Source organism: Pleurodeles waltl, chromosome 4_1, assembly GCF_031143425.1.
Source record: "Pleurodeles waltl isolate 20211129_DDA chromosome 4_1, aPleWal1.hap1.20221129, whole genome shotgun sequence".
NCBI classification, from domain to species: domain Eukaryota; kingdom Metazoa; phylum Chordata; class Amphibia; order Caudata; family Salamandridae; genus Pleurodeles; species Pleurodeles waltl.
This window is the reverse complement of record NC_090442.1, coordinates 883,381,986-883,407,151: the sequence shown is the minus strand read 5'-3', so window position 1 is coordinate 883,407,151 and position 25,166 is coordinate 883,381,986. Positions and strand designations below refer to the sequence as shown.

Sequence of the window (25,166 nt, the reverse complement as noted above, 5' to 3'; positions counted from 1 at the left end):
TCCCGAGGGCAGGGGCTCTGCTCCACAAAGACTGCAACTTTGCAACAAAGAAGCAACTCTGAAACAACACACGTTTCCCGCCGGAAGCGTGAGACTTTGCACTCTGCACCCGATGCACCCGGCTCGACTTGTGGAGAACAAACACCACAGGGAGGACTCCCTGGCAACTACGAGACTGTGAGTAGCCAGAGTTGACCCCCCTGAGCCCCCACAGCGACGCCTGCAGTGGGAATCCCGAGGCTCCCCCGACCGCGACTGCCTGCTTCAAAGACCCGACGCCTGGTAAAGACACTGCACCCGCAACCCCCAGGACCTGAAGGATCCGACTGTAGGAAAGTACCACCTTGCCTGGCATGTTACCCCCATTTTTCACTGTATATATGTTGTTTTAGTTGTATGTGTCACTGGGACCCTGCCAGCCAGGGCCCCAGTGCTCATAAGTGTGCCTGAACGTGTTACCTGTGTTATGACTAACTGTCTCACTGAGGCTCTGCTAATCAGAACCTCAGTGGTTATGCTCTCTCATTTCTTTCAAATTGTCACTAACAGGCTAGTGACCAATTTTACCAATTTACATTGGCTTACTGGAACACCCTTATAATTCCCTAGTATATGGTACTAAGGTACCCAGGGTATTGGGGTTCCAGGAGATCCCTATGGGCTGCAGCATTTCTTTTGCCACCCATAGGGAGCTCTGACAATTCTTACACAGGCCTGCCACTGCAGCCTGAGTGAAATAACGTCCACGTTATTTCACAGCCATTTTACACTGCACTTAAGTAACTTATAAGTCACCTATATGTCTAACCTTTACCTGGTAAAGGTTAGGTGCAAAGTTACTTAGTGTGAGGGCACCCTGGCACTAGCCAAGGTGCCCCCACATTGTTCAGGGCCAATTCCCCGGACTTTGTCAGTGCGGGGACACCATTACACGCGTGCACTACATATAGGTCACTACCTATATGTAGCTTCACAATGGTAACTCCAAATATGGCCATGTAACATGTCTATGATCATGGAATTGCCCCCTCTATACCATCCTGGCATAGTTGGCACAATCCTATGATCCCAGTGGTCTGTAGCACAGACCCTGGTACTGCCAAACTGCCTTTCCCGGGGGTTCACTGCAGCTGCTGCTGCTGCTGCTGCCAACCCCTCAGACAGGCTTCTGCCCTCCTGGGGTCCAGCCAGGCCTGGCCCAGAATGGCAGACCAAAGGACTTCCTCTGAGAGAGGGTGTTACACCCTCTCCCTTTGGAAAATGGTGTGAAGGAAGGGGAGGAGTAGCCTCCCCCAGCCTCTGGAAATGCTTTTATGGGCACACATGGTGCCCATTTCTGCATAAGCCAGTCTACACCGGTTCAGGGACCCCTCACCCCGGCTCTGGCGCGAAACTGGACAAAGGAAAGGGGAGTGACCACTCCCCTGACCTGCACCTCCCCTGGGAGGTGCCCAGAGCTCCTCCAGTGTGCTCCAGACCTCTGCCATCTTGGAAACAGAGGTGCTGCTGGCACACTGGACTGCTCTGAGTGGCCAGGGCCAGCAGGTGACGTCAGAGACTCCTTCTGATAGGCTCCTTCAGGTGTTGCTAGCCTATCTTCTCTCCTAAGTAGCCAAACCCTCTTTTCTGGCTATTTAGGGTCTCTGCTTTGGGGATTTCCTTAGATAACGAATGCAAGAGCTCATCCGAGTTCCTCTGCATCTCTCTCTTCACCTTCTGCCAAGGAATCGACTGCTGACCGCGCTGGAAGCCTGCAAAACTGCAACAAAGTAGCAAAGACGACTACTGCAACTCTGTAACGCTGATCCTGCCGCCTTCTCGACTGTTTTCCTGGTGGTGCATGCTGTGGGGGTAGTCTGCCTCCTCTCTGCACTAGAAGCTCCGAAGAAATCTCCCGTGGGTCGACGGAATCGTCCCCCTGCAACCGCAGGCACCAAAGAATTGCATCACCGGTACCCTGGGTCTCCTCTCAGCACGACGAGCGAGGTCCCTTGAATCCAGCAACTCTGTCCAAGTGACTCCCACAGGCCAGTGACTCTTCAGTCCAAGTTTGGTGGAGGTAAGTCCTTGCCTCCCCACGCCAGACTGCATTGCTGGGAACCGCGACTTTTGCAGCTACTCCGGCCTCCGTGCACTTCCAGCGGAAATCCTTTGTGCACAGTCCAGCCTGGGTCCACGGCACTCTAACCTGCATTGCACGACCTCCTAAGTTGTCCTCCGGCGACGTGGGACTCCTTTGTGCGACTTCGGGTGAGCAACGTTTCACGCATCTTCGTAGTGCCTGTTTCGGGCACTTCTGCGGGTGCTGCCTGCTGCTGAGAGGGCTCCTTGTCTTGCCCGACGCCCCCTCTGTCCCCAGACACAATTGGCGACATCCTGGTCCCTCCTGGGCCACAGCAGCATCCAAAAACCCTAACCGCACGATTTGCAGCTAGCAAGGCTTGTTGGCGGTCTTTCGGCGGGAAAACACTTCTGCACGACTCTCCACGGCGTGGCGGATCCATCCTCCAAAGGGGAAGTCTCTAGCCCTTGTCGTTCCTGCAGAAACCTCAGCTTCTACTGTCCAGTAGCAGCTTCTTTGCACCCACAGCTGGCATTTCCTGGGCATCTGCCCATCTCCGACTTGCTTGTGACTTTTGGACTTGGTCCCCTTGTTCCACAGGTACCCTCGACTGGAAATCCATCGTTGTTGCATTGCTGGTTTGTGTCTTTCCTGCAGAATTCCCCTATCACGACTTCTATGTCCTTTGGGGAACTTTAGTGCACTTTGCACTCACTTTTCAGGGTCTTGGGGTGGGCTATTTTTCTAACCCTTACTATTTTCTAATAGTCCCAGCTACCCTCTACAAGGTCACATAGGTTTGGGGTCCATTCGTGGTTCGCATTCCACTTTTGGAGTATATGGTTTGTGTTGCCCCTATCCCTATGTGTCCCCATTGCATCCTATTGTAACTATACATTGTTTGCACTGTTTTCCAATACTATTACTGCATATTTTGGTATTGTTTACATATATCTTGTGTATATTTGCTATCCTCATACTAAGGGTACTCACTGAGATACTTTTGGCATATTGTCATAAAAATAAAGTACCTTTATTTTTAGTATATCTGTGTATTGTGTTTTCTTATGATATTGTGCATATGACACTAGTGGTACTGTAGGAGCTTCACTCGTCTCCTAGTTCAGCCTAAGCTGCTCTGCTAAGCTACCATTATCTATCAGCCTAAGCTGCTAGACACCCTATACACTAATAAGGGATAACTGGGCCTGGTGCAAGGTGCAAGTACCCCTAGGTACTCACTACAAGCCAGTCCAGCCTCCTACATTGGTTGTACAGCGGTGGGATAAGTGCTCTGTAACTACTTACCACTTTTGTCATTGTACTTTTCATAAGAGAAAAATAAACAAAACAAGTTCAGTGTATGTACACCTAACCAAAACGTTTTGCATTTCTTTTCTCACCTCTTTTCTAAAGTGCTGAAAAGTACCTCTAAACTTTCTAAAAAGTTCTTAAAAGTTTAAAAAGTTTTTTTTCTGTCTTTCTAAAAAGTTCTGAAAACTTTTTTCTCTTTTTCTGTCACTTAAACTCTTTCTAAAAATGTCTGGCACAGGCCAAAATGTTGATCTGTCCAAACTTGCATATGATCACCTTAGCTGGAAAGGAGCAAGGAGTCTTTGCATAGAGAGAGGTTTGAGTGTAGAGAAGAATCCTTCCTTGGAATTATTACTTAACATGCTTAAAGAACAAGATAAGGCCAGAAGGGCCCCATCTGTTGAAAAAGTAGCTAATGGTTCCCAATCTGATCCAGGGACTCCCCTAGGAAAGGATTCAGGAAAGAAACTTCTTAGCCTGCCCATTAGTAGACAGTCTAGCATAGTTGGTACTGATGTAGAGGTATACCATACAGATAGTGTTATCTCACATCATAGCAAGAGTATTGCTTCTCACCATAGTAGAAGTGATGTTTCTGTTAACCAAGCTGTTAGGGTGCCTTCTGTAAGGGATAGAACTCCTTCTGTCAATTCTCATCATACCTCTGTTTCAAGACAGGTCCCTCCCACCCACCCTGATGACAGATTGTTAGAAAGGGAGCTCAATAAGTTGAGAGTGGAACAAACCAGACTGAAGCTTAAGAAGCAACAGCTGGATTTGGATAGACAGTCCTTGGAACTAGAGAAGGAAAGACAGAAGTTGGGTTTTGAAACCCATGGTGGCAGCAGCAGTATTCCCAATAGTCATCCTGCAAAAGAGCATGATTCTAGGAATCTGCACAAGATAGTTCCCCCTTATAAGGAGGGGGATGACAATAACAAGTGGTTTGCTGCACTTGAGAGGGCCTGTGTTGTACAGGATGTCCCTCAAAGGCAGTGGGCTGCTATCCTATGGCTATCATTTAGTGGAAAGGGTAGGGATAGGCTCCTTACTGTAAAAGAAAGTGATGCCAATAATTTTGCAGTTCTTAAGAATGCACTCCTGGATGGTTATGGCTTAACCACTGAACAGTACAGGATAAAGTTCAGAGAGACCAAAAGGGAGTCTTCACAAGACTGGGTTGATTTCATTGACCATTCAGTGAAGGCCTTGGAGGGGTGGTTACATGGCAGTAAAGTTACTGATTATGACAGTCTGTATAACTTGATCTTGAGAGAGCATATACTTAATAACTGTGTGTCTGATTTGTTGCACCAGTACCTGGTGGACTCTGATCTGACCTCTCCCCAAGAATTGGGAAAGAAGGCAGACAAATGGGTCAGAACAAGGGTGAACAGAAAAGTTCATACAGGGGGTGACAAAGATGGCAACAAGAAGAAGGATGGTAAGTCTTCTGACAAGGGTGGGGACAAATCTAAAAATGAGTCTTCATCAGGCCCACAAAAACACTCTGGTGGGGGTGGTGGGCCCAAATCCTCTTCTTATCAAAACAAAGAAAAGAAACCATGGTGCTATTTATGTAAAATAAAAGGCCATTGGACAACAGATCCCAGCTGTCCAAAGAAAAGCACCAAGCCTCCTACCACTACAACCCCTACTGCTACACCTAGTGTCCCTACTAATAGCAGTGGTGGTGGGAGAAAACCTACTAATAGCCAATCCAAGGGAGTAGCTGGGCTCACTTTTGGTAACTTAGTTGGGGTTGGTCTGATTAGGGAGACCACAGAGGCTGTGTTAGTCTCTGAGGGGGCTATTGATTTAGGTACCTTGGTTGCTTGTCCCCTTAACATGGATAGGTACAAGCAACTACCCCTAATAAATGGTGTTGAGGTTCAGGCCTACAGGGACACTGGTGCCAGTGCTACTATGGTAATAGAGAAACTGGTCCACCCTGAACAACACCTACTTGGTCACCAGTACCAAGTAACCGATGCTCACAACAACACACTTAGCCACCCCATGGCTGCTGTAAATCTCAACTGGGGGGGGGTTACTGGGCCAAAGAAAGTTGTGGTAGCCTCAGATTTACCTGTAGACCGCCTACTAGGAAATGATTCGGAGACATCAGCTTGGTCAGATGTGGAGTTGGAGACCCATGCAGCAATGCTGGGCATCCCAGGGCATATTTTTGCTTTAACCAGGGCTCAGGCCAAAAAGCAAAAAGGACAGGGTGACTCGGATCCTGGAACAATGGACCAAGTGCTCTCCCTAAAGCTAGGGCTAGTAGAAGTAAAGCACTACCTACTATCCCTCCCTCTACAGTGGATTCTACTTCTGAGGAAGAAGAATTTCCACCCTGTGCAGAACCTACATACCTGTCCCACACTAGAGGGTCTAAGACAGCAAGCTGTCAAACAAGCAAAGGGGGATGTCAGTGACTCTCACAGAGTTTACTGGGAGGACAACCTCTTGTACACTGAAGCAAGGGATCCTAAACCTGGAACTGCCAGGAGGTTAGTGATTCCTCAGGAGTACAGAAAGTTCCTCCTAACTCTAGCCCACGACATTCCCTTAGCTGGACATCTGGGACAAATGAAAACTTGGGACAGGCTTGTTCCCTTGTTTCATTGGCCTAGAATGTCTGAGGACACAAAATAATTTTGTAAGTCCTGTGAAACCTGTCAAGCCAGTGGCAAGACAGGTGGCACCCCAAAGGCACCCCTTATTCCACTGCCTGTGGTTGGGGTTCCCTTTGAAAGGGTAGGGGTTGACATAGTTGGCCCCCTTGACCCTCCTACTGCTTCAGGCAATAGGTTTATCTTGGTGGTAGTGGACCATGCCACAAGATATCCTGAAGCTATTCCTCTAAGGACCACTACAGCACCTGCAGTGGCAAAGGCCCTCCTGGGAATATTTTCCAGGGTGGGCTTCCCAAAAGAGGTGGTATCAGACAGGGGAAGCAATTTCATGTCTGCTTACTTAAAAGCCATGTGGAAGGAGTGTGGTGTGACTTACAAGTTCACTACACCCTATCATCCACAAACAAATGGACTGGTGGAGAGATTTAACAAAACTCTCAAAGGCATGATTATGGGACTCCCTGAAAAACTCCGCAGGAGATGGGATATCCTTTTACCATGCCTCCTTTTTGCCTACAGGGAGGTACCCCAGAAAGGAGTGGGCTTCAGCCCCTTTGAACTCCTCTTTGGACACCCTGTTAGGGGTCCACTAACACTTGTCAAGGAGGGTTGGGAACAACCTTTAAAAGCTCCAAAGCAAGATATTGTGGATTATGTACTTAGCCTCAGATCAAGGATGGCTGAGTACATGAAAAAGGCCAGTAAAAACCTTCAGGCCAGCCAAGAGCTACAAAAGCAATGGCATGACCAGAAGGCTGTTTTGGTTCAGTACCAACCAGGGCAGAAAGTGTGGGTCTTGGAGCCTGTGGCCCCAAGAGCACTCCAAGATAAATGGAGTGGACCCCACATAATTGTTGAAAAGAAGGGTGAAGTCACCTACTTAGTTGACTTAGGCACTGCCAGGAGTCCCCTTAGGGTGCTCCATGTCAATCGCCTGAAACCCTACTATGACAGGGCTGATCTCACCCTGCTCATGGCAACTGATGAGGGACAGGAAGAAGAGAGTGACCCTCTCCCTGATCTCTTCTCTTCCACAGAGCAAGATGCTCTAGTGGAAGGTGTAGTTTTGGCAGATTGTCTCACTGCTGAGCAGAGAGACCATTGCATAAATCTCCTGGGTCCGTTTTCTGAACTCTTCTCTACTGTGCCAGGTACCACTTCTTGGTGTGAGCACACTATAGATACTGGAGACAGCTTGCCTGTCAAAAGTAAGATCTATAGGCAGCCTGACCATGTCAGAGACTACATAAAGCAAGAGGTGCAGAAAATGTTAGAACTGGGAGTGGTTGAGCACTCTGAAAGTCCATGGGCTTCTCCTGTGGTACTTGTACCAAAACCTCATTCCAAGGATGGAAAGAAGGAAATGCGGTTTTGTGTTGACTACAGAGGTCTCAACCAGGTAACCAAAACTGATGCTCACCCTATACCCAGGGCAGATGAGCTCATAGATACACTGGCATCTGCCAAGTATCTAAGCACTTTTGACTTGACTGCAGGGTATTGGCAGATCAAATTATCAGAAGATGCAAAAGCAAAAACAGCATCTTCAACCATTGGAGGCCATTACCAATTCACAGTAATGCCTTTTGGATTGAAAAATGCACCTGCCACTTTTCAAAGGTTTGTGAATACAGTCCTGCAAGGGCTGGAAGCTTTTAGTGCAGCATATTTGGACGATATAGCTGTCTTTAGCTCCAGTTGGGATGATCACCTGGTCAACCTGTGGAAAGTTTTGGAGGCCCTGCAAAAGGCAGGCCTCACTATCAAGGCTTTAAAGTGCCAGATAGGGCAGGGGAAGGTGGTTTATCTGGGACACCTGGTTGGTGGGGACCAGATTGCACCACTTCAGGGGAAAATCCAAGCTATTGTAGATTGGGCTCCCCCTACCACTCAGACCCAGGTGAGAGCCTTTTTAGGCCTCACTGGGTATTACAGGAGGTTCATTAAGAACTATGGCTCCATTGCAGCCCCTCTTAATGACCTCACATCCAAGAAAATGCCTAAGAAGGTATTATGGACAGCTAGCTGTCAGAAAGCTTTTGAGGAGCTGAAGCAGGCCATGTGCTCTGCACCTGTCCTGAAAAGCCCTTGTTCCTCTAAAAAATTCTATGTCCAAACTGATGCATCTGAATTAGGAGTAGGGGCAGTCCTATCACAACTTAATTCTGAGGGCCAGGATCAACCTTTTGCTTTTATTAGTAGGAGGTTGACCCCTAGAGAAAAGCGTTGGTCTGCCATTGAGAGGGAGGCCTTTGCTGTGGTCTGGGCACTGAAGAAGTTGAGGCCATACTTGTTTGGCACTCACTTCATTGTTCAGACAGACCACAAACCTCTACTTTGGCTAAAACAAATGAAAGGTGAAAATCCTAAATTATGGAGGTGGTCCATATCCCTATAAGGAATGGACTATACAGTGGAACATAGACCTGGGAGTAGCCACTCCAATGCAGATGGACTCTCCAGATATTTCCACTTAGACAATGAAGACTCATCAGGTCATCGCTAGTCTTATTGTCCTTCGTTTGGGGGGGGTTGTGTAGGAAAGTACCATCTTGCCTGGCATGTTACCCCCATTTTTCACTGTATATATGTTGTTTTAGTTGTATGTGTCACTGGGACCCTGCCAGCCAGGGCCCCAGTGCTCATAAGTGTGCCTGAATGTGTTACCTGTTATGACTAACTGTCTCACTGAGGCTCTGCTAATCAGAACCTCAGTGGTTATGCCCTCTCATTTCTTTCAAATTGTCACTAACAGGCTAGTGACCAATTTTACCAATTTACATTGGCTTACTGGAACACCCTTATAATTCCCTAGTATATGGTACTAAGGTACATAGGGTATTGGGGTTCCAGGAGATCCCTATGGGCTGCAGCATTTCTTTTGCCACCCATAGGGAGCTCTGACAATTCTTACACAGGCCTGCCACTGCAGCCTGAGTGAAATAACGTCCACGTTATTTCACAGCCATTTTACACTGCACTTAAGTAACTTATAAGTCACCTATATGTCTAACCTTTACCTGGTAAAGGTTAGGTGCAAAGTTACTTAGTGTGAGGGCACCCTGGCACTAGCCAAGGTGCCCCCACATTGTTCAGGGCCAATTCCCCGGACTTTGTGAGTGCGGGGACACCATTACACTCGTGCACTACATATAGGTCACTACCTATATGTAGCTTCACAATGGTAACTCCGAATATGGCCATATAACATGTCTATGATCAAGGAATTGCCCCCTCTATACCATCCTGGCATATTTGGCACAATCCCATGATCCCAGTGGTCTGTAGCACAGACCCTGGTACTGCCAAACTGCCTTTCCTGGGGTTTCACTGCAGCTGCTGCTGCTGCCAACCCCTCAGACAGGCTTCTGCCCTCCTGGGGTCCAGCCAGGCCTGGCCCAGGATGGCAGAACAAAGGACTTCCTCTGAGAGAGGGTGTTACACCCTCTCCCTTTGGAAAATGGTGTGAAGGCAGGGGAGGAGTAGCCTCCCCCAGCCTCTGGAAATGCTTTCATGGGCACACATGGTGCCCATTTCTGCATAAGCCAGTCTACACCGGTTCAGGGACCCCTCAGCCCTGCTCTGGCGCGAAACTGGACAAAGGAAAGGGGAGTGACCACTCCCCTGACCTGCACCTCCCCTGGGAGGTGCCCAGAGCTCCTCCAGTGTGCTCCAGACCTCTGCCATCTTGGAAACAGAGGTGCTGCTGGCACACTGGACTGCTTTGAGTGGCCAGGGCCAGCAGGTGACGTCAGAGACTCCTTCTGATAGGCTCCTTCAGGTGTTGCTAGCCTATCTTCTCTCCTAAGTAGCCAAACCCTCTTTTCTGGCTATTTAGGGTCTCTGCTTTGGGGATTTCCTTAGATAACGAATGCAAGAGCTCATCCGAGTTCCTCTGCATCTCTCTCTTCACCTTCTGCCAAGGAATCGACTGCTGACCGCGCTGGAAGCCTGCAAAACTGCAACAAAGTAGCAAAGATGACTATTGCAACTCTGTAACGCTGATCCTGCCGCCTTCTCGACTGTTTTCCTGGTGGTGCATGCTGTGGGGGTAGTCTGCCTCCTCTCTGCACTAGAAGCTCCAAAGAAATCTCCCGTGGGTCGACGGAATCGTCCCCCTGCAACCGCAGGCACCAAAGAACTGCATCACCGGTACCCTGGGTCTCCTCTCAGCACGACGAGACAGGTCCCTTGAATCCAGCAACTCTGTCCAAGTGACTCCCACCGTCCAGTGACTCTTCAGTCCAAGTTTGGTGGAGGTAAGTCCTTGCCTCCCCACGCCAGACTGCATTGCTGGGAACCGCGACTTTTGCAGCTACTCCGGCCTCCGTGCACTTCTGCCGGAAATCCTTTGTGCACAGTCCAGCCTGGGTCCACGGCACTCTAACCTGCATTGCACGACCTCCTAAGTTGTCCTCCGGCGACGTGGGACTCCTTTGTGCGACTTCGGGTGAGCACCGTTTCACGCATCTTCGTAGTGCCTGTTTCGGGCACTTCTGCGGGTGCTGCCTGCTGCTGAGAGGGCTCCTTGTCTTCCTCGACGCCCCCTCTGTCCCCAGACGCAATTGGCGACATCCTGTACCCTCCTGGGCCAAAGCAGCATCCAAAAACCCTAACCGCACGATTTGCAGCTGGCAAGGCTTGTTGGCGGTCTTTCGGCGGGAAAACACTTCTGCACGACTCTCCACGGCGTGGGGGATCCATCCTCCAAAGGGGAAGTCTCTAGCCCTTGTCGTTCCTGCAGAAACCTCAGCTTCTACTGTCCAGTAGCAGCTTCTTTTCACCCACAGCTGGCATTTCCTGGGCATCTGCCCATCTCCGACTTGCTTGTGACTTTTGGACTTGGTCCCCTTGTTCCACAGGTACCCTCGACTGGAAATCCATTGTTGTTGCATTGCTGGTTTGTGTCTTTCCTGCAGAATTCCCCTATCACGACTTCTATGTCCTTTGGGGAACTTTAGTGCACTTTGCACTCACTTTTTAGGGTCTTGGGGTGGGCTATTTTTCTAACCCTTACTATTTTCTAATAGTCCCAGCTACCATCTACAAGGTCACATAGGTTTGGGGTCCATTCGTGGTTCGCATTCCACTTTTGGAGTATATGGTTTGTGTTGCCCCTATCCCTGTGTGTCCCCATTGCATCCTATTGTAACTATACATTGTTTGCACTGTTTTCCAATACTATTACTGCATATTTTGGTATTGTGTACATATATCTTGTGTATATTTGCTATCCTCATACTGAGGGTACTCACTGAGATACTTTTGGCATATTGTCATAAAAATAAAGTACCTTTATTTTTAGTATATTTGTGTATTGTGTTTTCTTATGATATTGTGCATATGACACTAGTGGTACTGTAGGAGCTTCACTCGTCTCCTAGTTCAGCCTAAGCTGCTCTGCTAAGCTACCATTATCTATCAGCCTAAGCTGCTAGACACCCTATACACTAATAAGGGATAACTGGGCCTGGTGCTAGGTACTCACTACAAGCCAGTCCAGCCTCCTACACCGACCTCCAGTGCAGGAGCGACCCCCAGGTGGCCCTCTCCCTTGCCCAGGTGGTGGCTACCCCGAGGAGCCCCCCCCCCCTTTGCCTGCCTGCATCGCTGAAGAGACCCCTTGGTCTCCCATTGAAACCTATTGCGAACCCGACACCTGTTTCCACACTGCACCCGGCCGCCCCCATGCCGCTGAGGGTGTACTTTTTGTGCGGACTTGTGTCCCCCCCGGTACCCTACAAAATCCCCCTGGTCTGCCCTCCGAAGACGCGGGTACTTACCTGCTGGCAGACTGGAACCGGGGCACCCCCTTCTTCATTGAAGCCTAAGTGTTTTGGGCACCACTTTGACCTCTGTGCCTGACCGGCCCTGAGCTGCTGGTGTGGTAACTTTGGGGTTGACCCGAACCCCCAACGGTGGGCTACCTTGGACCCAACTTTTAACCCTGTAGGTGGTTTACTTACCTGCAAAACTAACAAACACTTACCTCCCCCAGGAACTGTTGAAAATTGCACTGTGTCTAGTTTTAAAATAGCTATTTGCCATTTGTGTGAAAACTGTATATGCTATTTTGCTAATTCAAAGTTCCTAAAGTTCCTAAGTGAAATACCTTTCATTTAAAGTATTGTTTGTAAATCTTGAACCTGTGGTTCTTAAAATAAACTAAGAAAAGATATTTTTCTTTACAAAAACCTATTGGCCTGAAATTGTCTCTGAGTGTGTGTTCCTCATTTATTGCCTGTGTGTGTACAACAAATGCTTAACACTACCCTCTGATAAGCCTACTGCTCGACCACACTACCACAAAATAGAGCATTAGAATTATCTCTTTTTGCCACTATCTTACCTCTAAGGGGAACCCTTGGACTCTGTGCATGCTATTTCTTACTTTGAAATAGTACAGTCAGAGCCAACTTCCTACACTATAGTTAAACACTATGGCACTCATTATGAGCATGGCGGTCACTTTACCGTCAGACTCGCGGATGGCAGTCGCTCCAAGCGCATTATTTTAACCCTGGCTGTCGGGTCATGGGGAGACCGCCAGCTCCGCTAGGATCAGGGATCCCAACGGTCTGCCGGTAGGTGGCGGTCCTAATTTGCAAGGCAAGCACTGCAAGCAGCGCTGCCCTGGGGAGTACGACCTCGTTCCCTGCCAGCCTTTCATGGCAGTAGCACTGCCATGAAAAGGCTGGCAGAGATCAGGTGCAGGAGGCTCCGGGGGGCACTGCACTGACCATGCACTTGGCATGGACAGTGCAGGTCTCCCCCCCCCGCCCGGCAAACACCCTCGCAATGTTCATTGTCTGCTTTGCAGCATCCTGCAGCATTGCCGCTGGCTCTATTACGAGCCGGAGACAATGCTGTAGGCTGTTTGGCGCCATGCCAGAAGGCAGAAACGTAGGTTTCCGCCTGCTGACCTAGCGGGAAACTCTTAATGGGCCTGGTGGGGTGGTAGCCAGTCTGGTTGCAGCTTCCCCGTCGGAAGTTCGGCAGACGGTGGAAACCATCCGCCAAACTCAAAATCAGGCCCTAAAGCTGTGAGGACTTGTGCATCAATCTAATCATGCACTATCTCAACAAGGGCTTGAAAATGACTATCATTACACTCTCTGACAGCACTAGAACATTACTATAATCACATGACATACCTTTGGGGACTATTATTGCACAGACATACAAAGAAGATAATGCCTAGTGATGAAGTTCAGCTAGGTAATCCCAATTTAGCTTTCCAATCTGACCACATTGCAGGATCTTTGACATCTAAAATTTAGTTAATCATGTGCGGTTTCCTTGACCCTTAAGGTTTGTGAGCACTCAGCAATATGCTGGATATCTATGAATCCCTTCCCGTGGACTTGATATTCTATAGTTTTCTGTTAAGAAAAACATTATCATCATGATCCATTTTCTGTGTGCTCCTAGGACATAATGAGCTATTTATATATGACAAAACAATTAGATTTTTTAGGTAAAGCCCTGAAAAATAAAATGTTGCCATGTTTTTATGAATGTATTCAATCACAAGTGATAGTTATTGTGTGTGTGTGTGTGTGTGTGTGTGTCTGTGGTGTGTGTGTGTTCTTTCAGTTAAAAAAACAAAGGTTACAGGGATGTTATAGTTAGGCTCACATTTTAAACTTACCACACTATAGAAATTCAACTGTTATCGTAGAGTTATCTAAAGTACCTATAACTCATGCCCTAAGGTAACTATAACGTCCCTCTAACCTTTGTTTTTTTAAGTGAACTTCTATGTTTTAAAAAAATTCTACTTCCTACTTATAGGTATACCTTTCAGTTAATTTTTTTTTTAGGTTTTTTTTTTAATGCAAAGTAATTTTCATGACAATGCGTTAATCCAACCACTGCCACGCACAGCCTGCGGCCAGACCCTGCAACCAATCCCCCTAACAACCCAACCTCACGCTGTGCACGGCCCTTTGGCCGTGCGTGGCAGGAGTTGGCAGCGGTCGGTCTCTCTGTGTGTGAGAATAGGCGGGAGAGGGTACTTCTGGGTGCAAGAGTGTCTGTCTGGCTGTGAGAGTGGGTACATCAGTGTCTTAGTGGGTGTGTCCTTTTCTCTGTGGGTCTTTGAGTGGGTGCATGAGGGTTTCAGTAGGTCTGTGAGTGAGTGCACAAGGGTCTGAGTGGGTCTGTGAGTGGGTGTGTGAGAGTGTGACTGGGGCTGCGAGTGGGTGCATGTGGATCTGAGTGGTTCTGTGATTGGGTGCATGAGTGTGAGTGGGTCTGTGAGTGGGTGTATAAGGGTCTGTGTGGGTATGTGAGCTGGTGAAACAAATTGATAAAGAGAAATAGCAAGAGAAAGAGAGTGAGATGGAGAAAGAGACATTTTTAAATAAGATATTTCTGGACAAATGGAAAAGAAAAATGCATTTGTCAATGAAAAAGAGTGAGATTACCTTTTTCAATGAACCTACAACTTTTGATGTTGAAAACAAATTAAAGTAGGGAATGACCACATACACACCTGGACTAGAACCCTCAACATTCATTATGAGTGTGTGTGACCTTAACCATTATGCCACAGATGACTTGTGCTGTGTAGTCATTGCATGGTGAGACCACTGCAATGACTATCTCTCTCTCTCTCTCACTTTTCCAACCCAATATATGATGAAAAAGAGAGAGAGAGAGTGACAGGACCGAGGGCGGAACCTCAAGGTCCCCCCAGGCCTAGCCAGCTACCCATGTCCTGTGGGAGGCGGAATTGCTCCCACAAGCAGAAAGCTGCTTTAAGTAGCAGCTCCCTGCATGTGGAAGCAATGTTTTCATCTGTCTTCCCCGCATGCATATTTGCACGCAGGGAAGACAGATGAAAACTCTGCTTTCCTCAAAGGAGAGCTGTTTGACAGCTCTCTCTTGCAAAATGCTGTCAGCTCCCACCACGCAAATGCAAACAGCTATGTCCCGGGAGTGGGCACCACCAGAACATAGGAGGCGCCGGCCCTGGGGGGTGGCGGGCCCCAGAGCCATCTGTGGCTACTTGAGAGGGGCTGCGCGGGGACCCCCTCCAACTCTGCAATTAGCCCCGTGGAGGTCCCCCGGGCTGCAGGGTTACGAATCAGACACCATTTCTATTTTCAAATTTGCCCCAGGGAGGTAGTGGTCCCTGGGGCTGAGGGGGTGTCATGTGGCCCCATCCACTTGATACATAACAAGTATCCTGGTGAGGCAGTGGCCCCTGAGTCTGCGAGGGGGGCCGGGCACCCCCTTCGCATCTAATTTATAACAAGTGCCCTGGGGAGGTGGTGGTCCCTTGGGTTGCGGGGGAACCAGAGCACCCCCTCCCCCATTCATAATATAAATGCCTCCAGGAGATGGACCACCTGGGGCTGCAGTTAAAGCAAGCGCGGGAGCATGTGTTTGTTTTTTTGTTGAATTTTCAGCAGATCAGCCATGACTGGACAAAAATGTATTTTAAAAAACGGGACCCAGCACAAAAGCTAAAGGGTCAGAGTGACTCTACCCTGGCTCCTTTTCTTATTTTTAGGGTCGAGCCTACGATGCATGTACTTGCGCATGCGTATCGCAGCGAGACGCTGTAGTAGTTTGAAAAGGGCTCGGAGCCCTGTCGACCTCATGTCAGTTTTTTTCATTTGTTCGTGGGCTTGCCTATTAAAACCTACTTGCTTTCATTAGTCGAAGGCATGCATATGTCATGCCTTTTCCGGTGGCTAGCCCTCCTCGAGCGCAGCGACCAAGTACAGAAAACATGAGAGGCTTGCTGTTTTCTGTCCGGCTCGTGGACTACTTTTTCTCTAATTTACTAGCGCGATTTCGCTTGGCAGAAGTAGAGCGCTTTACATAGTTAATTGGACTTTTTCAGGTAAGGTACATAAATGCACTTTTGAAGATAGGTGAAATGTCGGGTTAGGAGTTTACAACGTTGTCAGCTCTGACATGAGCAAACGCGAGACCCGTTGCATTGCAAATGCTTGTTTTACTTGTAGCTGAGTCCCAAGATGGCTACCAACACTTCTTTGGTTAAGTGTTGGCAGCCAATCAGATCGGAGGGTTCGCAGAGCCTTTGGATCCCTATACATACAAATTTGGATCTTTAATTTCTCAAAAACTACTGAACGGATTTACACCAAACAACAAGCATTTGCAATGCAATAGGTCTCGCATATTTCGAACAAGTTAAAAGTCATATTTTGACAACAAAACCCACAGCGCCCACAAGCAAAAACAAAAAAAACATGAGTGTGTAGGTATTACTCCGCTGGGTTATACCTACACACACACTTACAAGGCTAGGTTACATTTACTTAACACGGTCTATGGCAGGACTTCCAGCCTGAGCCCCACTGCAATCCTCCCCACCATATCGTCACTCTGCTGTAGCATGCAGCCGACCTCCTCCTCCGGTGCTGGCTGACAGAAACAGATAAATTACTTAACTGTTTTCAGTCCTGCAAGGCGCTTGTGAAACGAGGGCAAACCTTTGAATAACCTGAGCTTAATCACACAAAAAGGTGACAATGTTTTCAAAATTAAGAAAAGTGAGGGGCCACCGGGACAGTCCGCGAGTGACAGTAGAAATCCGAGGCTTTTGGTCACCCAAGACACACAACATCTCTCCGTTCAGTGCTACGCACACGCGCCGCGTCACGCGCCTGCCGGCACCGGGGGCTGAGGCAGCGGCGCCCCCATTGGCTGCCAGCGGAGCGAGTTCGGAGTTCGTGACAAGATGGAAGCCAGGAGCGCCGAGCTAAGCCGCCGCTGACAGACGGGTCCTGCAGACTCCACGACCGTCTACAGCCTCTCCACGTCAAGGTCCTTCCGTTCCGTTCTCCCTCCACCTCCCCGTAGATGCGCCGCGCCGGAGAGCCGCCCGGAAACCGCGCACGTCCGGGAAGTAAGAGGAAGGTAAAAGATTTGGGGTTGTGGCTGGCAAATGGGACCTGTGTAGGCACCCAGTGACCATCACTGCGCAGCCCCAACCTAGAGACCACCTGGAAACAGCACTATTTCACACTTACCAAGTTTTCACTTCTTTGTATTTGTGACGTATTTATACGTGCGGTCTCCTTTTGTGTACCATTTGCTTGCCTCATGCGTGACACTTCGAGCAGTAGCGTTTAATTCTAGCGTTTTGTTGTGCAACAAAACTTCTGAGATTTCCAGTCCTGTTTAACTTTCGCACCCAGTTTCCTGTAGTTCTGTGCTTGGTGTAAAAAATAGTAAACAAATGACAGTACAGGCTGCCAAACTTCGTACTCGCAACTGTCAGGAGCCAAGTTGAAGTCTTTGGGGTTATCTATAGGTCAGGCCGCATGGTACTTTCTCCTTTGTGCGTGAGACTGTTGACTTTTAAATAATTGAATAATATACGCAATCCCATCACGCTGTTGAATAACTGGAGTTAGCGGTTTGTAGAAAAGTTTCAGTGTCTGTATATGTTGTAATCTGTGTTTCTGAGGAAATTCCCAGTTGGAATTTTTCCAAAAACTTGTTAATCACGTTATTTTAGATTTGTAATTAATATTTTAGATACATTTTTCATGATCTTAAATTAAACCTTGCTTCCTTTTTCAAGTAGCTGATGTGCTTTTTTTCTTATTTTATTGCCAAAATATTGACTCATTTGGCAGCAAAAAGCAGGAGAAAATTAAGCAGTCCTGTATGGAAAAATAAATATCTAGTGATTTATCAAAGATTTTCATAAACAAACAAATGTGGTATGCGCGACTGGAACATTTTTACTTGCCCCCATCTGCTTCCTTTCCGGCCCCTAGGTCAACTGTGAGTTTCCACGCTGCACTCTTAGAAGACTGCGCACATTTCCATTTCAAGGTAATTGCTTGTTTCGCGAGTACTAGAGCCATGCCCATGAAATGCGTGGCTGCCTTATGACCTCTTGGCCTTTTATATATGGCTAGGGCCCCTGCTTTCCACTTGTCCAACTGCAGCAACCCTGTGTTTTTTTAAATATTTTCTGTGTCACCACTGACCAGTATGGTCAGTGGTTAGAACAGTTTTATAATTCATGTTTGAGGTCTGACATTGGAGAGGTGCATCGGACACGTGTCCAAGGCCTCCAAGAAAATTCCATAGATTTGTTGAGTCCCAGTAGAGGTATAATGGGAACCCAAGGGGAAGGTCCCTAGTGAGCCAACAACCTCTAGCCATATTATGTACAGCCACTTGTATTTGGTCGGGGTAGGGCGGTCTCCTCGTAGGGTGGGTCCCAGAGCCAGAGAAGCAGGCTGGTCAAGTGGGAGATCAAGATCACTAGTAACTTCCAAAAGAAGTCCCGCTAGCCAGAGGGAGAGCCATTGTAATTGAACAGTCAGGAAATAAAGTTTGAATTGCTCAGTGCCCCGCCCCCCTAAGGCTGGCGAAAGCTGCAATTTATTTAGATAAAGCTACCTGGCCATGGCAGTTGTGCCAGATAAGGTCGTTCAAAAATCTGTTAATGTCCCGAAATAATTTCTGCCAGGTTATGTCTGGGCAATTTGTGAAGTGACAGAGGGGCTAAGGGAGCATCACCCCCTTTGAGAGGGCTATATAGCCCTTCGCCAAAATCAGGAGAGAGTACCAGAAGGTGACCTATGCCCGAATGGAAGTCACCAGGGATGTAAGGTTATTGTCTTAAAGATCTAGGGCCAGATGTAGCAAACTTTTTGCATGGCGCAAACAGCGAACTTTGCTGTTTGCGACATGCAAAAAGCACATCGCGATGCCCATTCCCATTTTGCGAGTCGGTAACCTGGTTACCGAGTCGCAAATAGGAAGGGGTCTTCCCCTTCCTATTTGCGAGTCGCATCGCGATGCAGAATTGCATTATGACTGCGGTCGCAAAGCAATTCGCAGTTACCACCTGTGTCACACTGGTAGTAACCGATTCGCAAAAGGGAAGGTTCCCCTGGCCCTGAAAACATTTTTTCAGAGCAGGCCGTGGTCCTCTGACATGTTTAATTTTTTCGTGTGTAATGCAACTCGTTTTCCTTTGAGGAAAATGGGCTGCATTACAAAAAAAAAAAACTGCTTTATCGAAAAGCAGTCACAGACATGGTGGTCTGCTGTCTCCAGCAGGCCACCATCTCTGTGAGTGCTGCGACTCGCAAGGGGATCGCAAATTGCGACCCACCTCATTAATATTAATGAGGTGATCCTTTGCGACCCCCTTGCGACTCGCAGATGGTGTCAGGGACACCATCCGGCTTTGCGAGTTGCAAATTGCGAGTCACTCAGACTCGCAATTTGCGAGTCACAAATCCGGAATTTGCTACATCTGGCCCCTAGTTAGGCTTAGAGCATTTGAATACCCAGGTAATGAAAGGATCTATCTTCCCACTGTATCAGAACCTCTCCTAGGTCTAAATGAACTAGGTTCACAGCGAGAGACAATAATGAGCAGGATTTAATTCAATTCACTCAGCCTTCAAAGTGGACGATGGTAGTGTGATCAGCATTGAGAGCTTTAAAATAAAAAAAAGTATATTGTCTGACTATAAGGAAAAGACATGAAACTTATCTGCCTTGAGAACTCGCCAAGCCTTCCCAGAGAATCGTCCATGGGGTGCAATGGGCTCCTTTGGTAGCCGAAGAGGAGTGAAGAAAGAGGACAACCTTGTCTGGCACCTCTACCATTCACTACAGGTTGTGAGTTTAGGCCCCCAGTACAGACTCTAACAGTGGGTTCTGCGTATAGCATGCAAATTACCTTGATGGTGTGGGGCCCAAAGGACCATGAACTGGTAGTCTCCACTTTGGGAGTTAAATGCTTTTTCTCTGTCGAAGACAAAGGCAGCAGCCCAAGGCTAGTATCACTGTGCCACTGCCATGATTTGGTAAGCCTCCTGGTGTGGAGCAATGTGCATCCTCCTAGTATAAATCTGTTTTGATCTGCATGGATAAGGCGTGGAAGAACCGGCTGCCTAGGATCTTGCTCAAGATTGTATAATCTATATTCAGGATGGCATTGGGACCCTAAGATGCTGGGCTGGTTGAGTCTTTCCCAGATTTCAACAAGGAGACCAGTAAGGCCTCTTGTGTCTGACTACCCTCTAATTTGATGTGTTTGTGTGTGTGTGTGTGTGTGTGTGTGTATGTATGTATGTATATGTGTGTGTGTATATATGTGTATATATATATATATATATATATATACACACACACACACACACCACTTGCATAGCTAATTATATATTTTAGTCTGCCTGCCACAAATTGGATTCCTTAACTCAGACCATTCAGGTAGATCCCTTTCTCTTTTGCCTGTCACCCTCTTCTCTTCCGTTTGCATGCCTATCTCTCACACCTACTCAATGAGACTGTTATGTGTTACATTCCAAGCCAAGATAGCAGCTCTTTGGTCACCCTTGTACAACACCCAAACACTTCCCACAGGGGTGTGAAATTTCTATAGCTCGATGCCCAGGACATATTCTTTGGGGTCAAAGACCATTTCCATGTTTATTTTGTCCTTGGGACAAGTAGTCCCAACCCCCTGCAGCACCAACACTTTGGCTGTAAGTTTACAGTACCACATTATGAATCAGAGAAGAGCAGTTAAGGTCATATTTGTGTCTATATGTAGATACAGTTTGAACATTCCTAGAAAGTGCAGAAAGTCTGCAGATTAAACAATTTTTTCATGTTGTGAATGTAGTGAGACACGAAACAAGTCTATTAGTATAGAAATGCCACATTTTTCTAGTGCCTGAAGGGCTGATACCAAACACTGGTCCACTACTTTCTTTTTTATTTGCCACAGAATGCTTATATTTGAATCTGGTGTGAGGCTGTGGCACTTTACTGTAAATACTGAGCCAAGAGGAGTGTCGGAGATTCCCAGTTTTCTGTAAACTTGATGCCTTTCTTAGTTTCTCATATTCTTCCATGTCCTTTATGGACAGCTAATTGAATGATTCCATGTCCTTCATGGACAGATAATTGAATGATGGCTAAGCGTTTGGCCACAAATGTGAAGCTCTGTGCAGCAAAGGGGTAATTTTTTTTTTAGTAGAACTATATTTTGAGACCAGTTCCAGGGCATTTGTGGAGCAGTCTTTGGATCAGTGGAGCAGTTATTTCCGAAATCGCATGTCATGGAGGTCGAGATTTTTACACTTTTCACACTCCCCATAACTCTGCCCGATGTGAGAACTGACTGCCTTCTTTGACCACCTTGTCAATGTGGGGAAAATTATTTGTTGCTATCCTCTGGTTGTGTTGAGGATTGATTTGTATGATGCTTCCTATTTCTACAAATCCATTTCAGACATGTAATTTCCAACTCAATTTACCCAGATATTGTATGGCCTAAATAAGGGAAGGAGCACATTTCTAATTGTACACATTCCAGAAGAGATTGCTTTGGATTTTTTATCTTTTCCCCAAAGACCATTGTCTGAGACATTGTTTTGTTAAAGCCATTTTGCTTATTGTATAACTCTGCCACTTTGGCACAAGGTTTGCATGTAGGCCTTTTGGAGGTGCCCGCCATCATGAGAGAATTGTCCTCATATAGCATGGTTGGAAATTGAAGTGCCCTAGAAACTGCAGAATAGTATCCTAGAGTGGCATCTAGTGGACCTAGCACTGGAGCAAGGAGAGTCAAATGATAAGAGCCAAGCAGAACAGTCAGAGGATATAGAGAACACTGATTGATGTTCCTCTGTAAAACAAGTTGGTCATTGTGACAACCGTCATTGATACTGTGTTTCATATTTCTATACGAAAGGGCGTATGAGGCATATTGTATCTGTAATGCAAATAGAGGCTAGCTTCCTCTTAAGACAGGAGGGAGGTGTAGGGTGTAGGCTACTGTGTTAACATGTTCAAAACAATAAAGCATTATTTAAAAATAAATACATCCCTTAATTGAAGGCATAGCCTTTGTTTGATGATAGCACCATACTATACAGATCATTAATGTATGGAGAGAAAAGAAGAGCAGGTCAACTGTAAAAATGTATAACAGTTGAGTTGTGCCATCATAATGTTTCCTGCCAGAGATGACAACAAAGACAAAAGGCAGGTCACTGAGCACTATTGCAGCTGTAGCTTACATAATGAGAACTGGATTTCATTCTTCTGGTTTGTTTTTCTAAAACGAACAGTGATCAGCAGCAAAAGGATATATTTAATGGAACATATTAATTTTGTGCATGGTGATTAAGGGAAAGATTGAATCTCTCTGCTGTTTTTACACATTTTAATGTACAACACATTTTTTTTTAATCTGACTTGCATTACATTGATTCTAATACCTTTCTACAACAAACTACTAACTGGTTTATGGTGTGTTTAATTTTGCACTACATATTTGACTTTTTTTCTTGTCTGCAACCATACTACCACTTTCAGGTGAAAGAGTAACACACCAAGCTTTTAAGCAGTTTGTGGGAAGGGTCACTGTGTGACCATGAGTAATAAGGAATAAAATACTCTCAGCCAAACTTTGAAAGATTGTTGCAAGTCACTTCAGAGTTCATTTCAAAACCTTACATAGGAACTCAGGCTTCAGCCTCAGAGGAGTTCTGTAATAATATCAGAGAACTCTGCCATGACTTGCAATATACTTGTAATGTATTACAAGGAGTATTGTATCTCATATATTATGGATAGAAAGTCTTAGTCCATGCCTATATTTATCATCCTATTCCATAGCCTGTCTCTGGTGATCCAGTTGAAAGCAGGCCTAAATTACAAGAAAATTTAGACAGGGGCAATTTATTTACTCTGCTGTTTGTGAACAATGTGTAGAAAGACAAAACGTTTATCAGTAGTGGTTATTCTTGATTGGAAGCCCCCCTCCGTATTATAAAGGATACTGTGCTCCTCTTTCTTATCCCTTTTCAGTATAATTTGCAGTAAGTATTACTTATTTTAAGCAATCTGTAAGATCTGGACTCTTTCTTTGGTCCTTTCTCATACAGAGGAAGGATAACACTATTTATCCATAAGGCTGGACAGGTCTGATGTGCAGATACATCTAAAAAGGAGGTAGAAATGAATGGATCCTACTATTCCTGAAAATCTTTTAGTACTTCTGAAGAAATCCTTTTCAGATCAGGAGCCTTATACCCTGCAAAATAGATATTGCGTTGTAGCAACAAACATTTCTCTGAGTTGCTTGCTAATTGGCTTGATATGTCTTAATTCCAGATCTTATTTGTAATGCTACCACCTCTCCCAAGACCCCAGTCTTTGAATACTCTGGGACGTTGAAGATACCAGAGGGAAGAATATGCCCACTCACTCTGTGCACTGTGAGCTTCCAAGTTGGCCATGACTCCAAAACCTTATGGATTTTTACCCCACAATTTTTTGGTATGCTACTTAGCTGCAGCAACGTTGCCTTTTTAGGATTGAGCGCAAATCACTCTGTCCCTGGTGTAATCTCTCTGTGGGCTTTTAACCACGCCCATGTCAAGCCCATCAGTTTGGTTGGTTTGTGGGCTTGCCTTTTAAAATTAGCTTGATTTAATTAGTGAAAGGCATGCACACGTCATGCTTTTTCACAGTGTTTAGCCCACCTCAAGTTCACGTGCCAACTACTGAAAACATACGAAGCTCCATGTTTTCAATATGATTTCTGCACTATTTTTCTCTTTACTTTGTAGGCAGCTCAATCTCTCTGGGCATTAGTAGAGTGCTTTGCATGACATCAACCCTGTTACATGGATTTTAGCACTTTTGCTGTTTACTTGGATTTTAGCACTTTTGCTGTTTACTTGGATTTTAGCACTTTTGCCGGTTACATGGATTTTAGCACTTTTGCCGGTTACATGGATTTTAGCACTTTTGCCGGTTACATGGATTTTAGCACTTTTGCCGGTTACATGGATAATTGCACTTTTGAAGGTTACATGGATAATTGCACTCTGGCCAATACATTTCACTGGAAGCGAACTTCTGTTTCCTTTTGTGTGTTTGCTTTGCAATCATAGCGGCCATCGGCACACTGCTGTGAAACTGTTTTACTTTTAATTATTAGTTTATGTGGCAAGAAAAGTCAGGTTACGAGTTTACAATGCTAATAGCTTTAACTTGAGTTAAAGCAAGACCCATTGCATTGCAAGTGCTTGTTATGTTAAGGTTCTCCTTTTTTCCTAACTAGTAAAAATGTATAGGATTTTCGAGAATTCCCCCTCAGACCTCACCCTTAATGTTTTAGTTCTTACTCTCTCTGTGTGCAGTCATCATCACATCAACCTGCCCAGCAGGGGAGCAAGGTGTCTCTTGTTGGTTCTCAGACCAACGATAACTAGTGGCTAGATAAAAGAAGTATGTTTTTCTAATTTATATAACTGTTTACTCTTCTTCACTCTTACTTGGGACCACCCCTGTACTAGAGTTTTCTTTTTAGTGCTCATTCTGCTCCATTTGTATTCTTCATTCATCCAACTCGAGTTTAAGATGCTATACCTGATCACTCCTACCTTCGAATTAATCTCCCAGGAGCTGTTAAACTCTTGTATATTTAAGCGGCTGCCATACATGTTGTCTTTTATATCCAAATCCAAATCATTTTTATTGTTTTCTAATTCCCATGATACATCACAGTTCTCATAAATGTGCCAATCAGCTCTCTACGTAATATAGTCCCTTTCAGTTGATGCCCCTTTAAGCATTAGGCTATGCAAATCCTAATTTTTCATAGGAATTACTAACACTGATTAAATTTTCTATCCTGCACAAATAATTAAGTGATTTTCATTTGAATTCCATTTGTGGGATGTCATGCTTTAAAATCAGAATACGCAGAGCAGTCTTCAGCTTTGATAAAACACTAGAGTGACTTTCCCTTTCACCTAGTTCACAACTGAAGTAATCGGGGGTCTTTTCTCTTGCAGCTATAGGGCATCACTGATAGTTTAGAGCGCAATTTGGTAACCAGCCTTTTCACATTATTTGCATTCACGTTATTCACATGTATTATGTGGTTAACTGGTAGAGATTTCCATATTGGTATGGAACGTCTCCCAGTTTGCTTGCAGACCTCTGCTATACAGGAAATTGCAGCCACCTGATTTTGATCATTATTTACAATGTATTTGGTGGTAGCTGAATAAATGTCTGAGTCATGAGCGAAGTTTTTAAGGCCGAAGCTCCACCCAACAGTTTTTTGTTTATTGAATGTCCCACAATACAATGTTACAGAATCA

The 25,166-nt window shown here is 46.1% G+C and overlaps 1 protein-coding gene across 1 annotated transcript in view; it reads left to right on the top strand.

Annotated features, from left to right (window-relative positions):
* The first annotated feature begins 16,703 nt into the window (after window positions 1-16,703).
* Window positions 16,704-25,166, top strand: part of LOC138288241 (transcriptional regulator QRICH1-like) — a 261,954-nt gene continuing 253,491 nt past the window's right edge. Inside the window, exon 1 of the mRNA XM_069229630.1 lies at window positions 16,704-16,914. The gene's annotated coding sequence lies outside the window, so the exon portion shown is untranslated. The remainder of the gene's footprint in view (window positions 16,915-25,166) is intronic.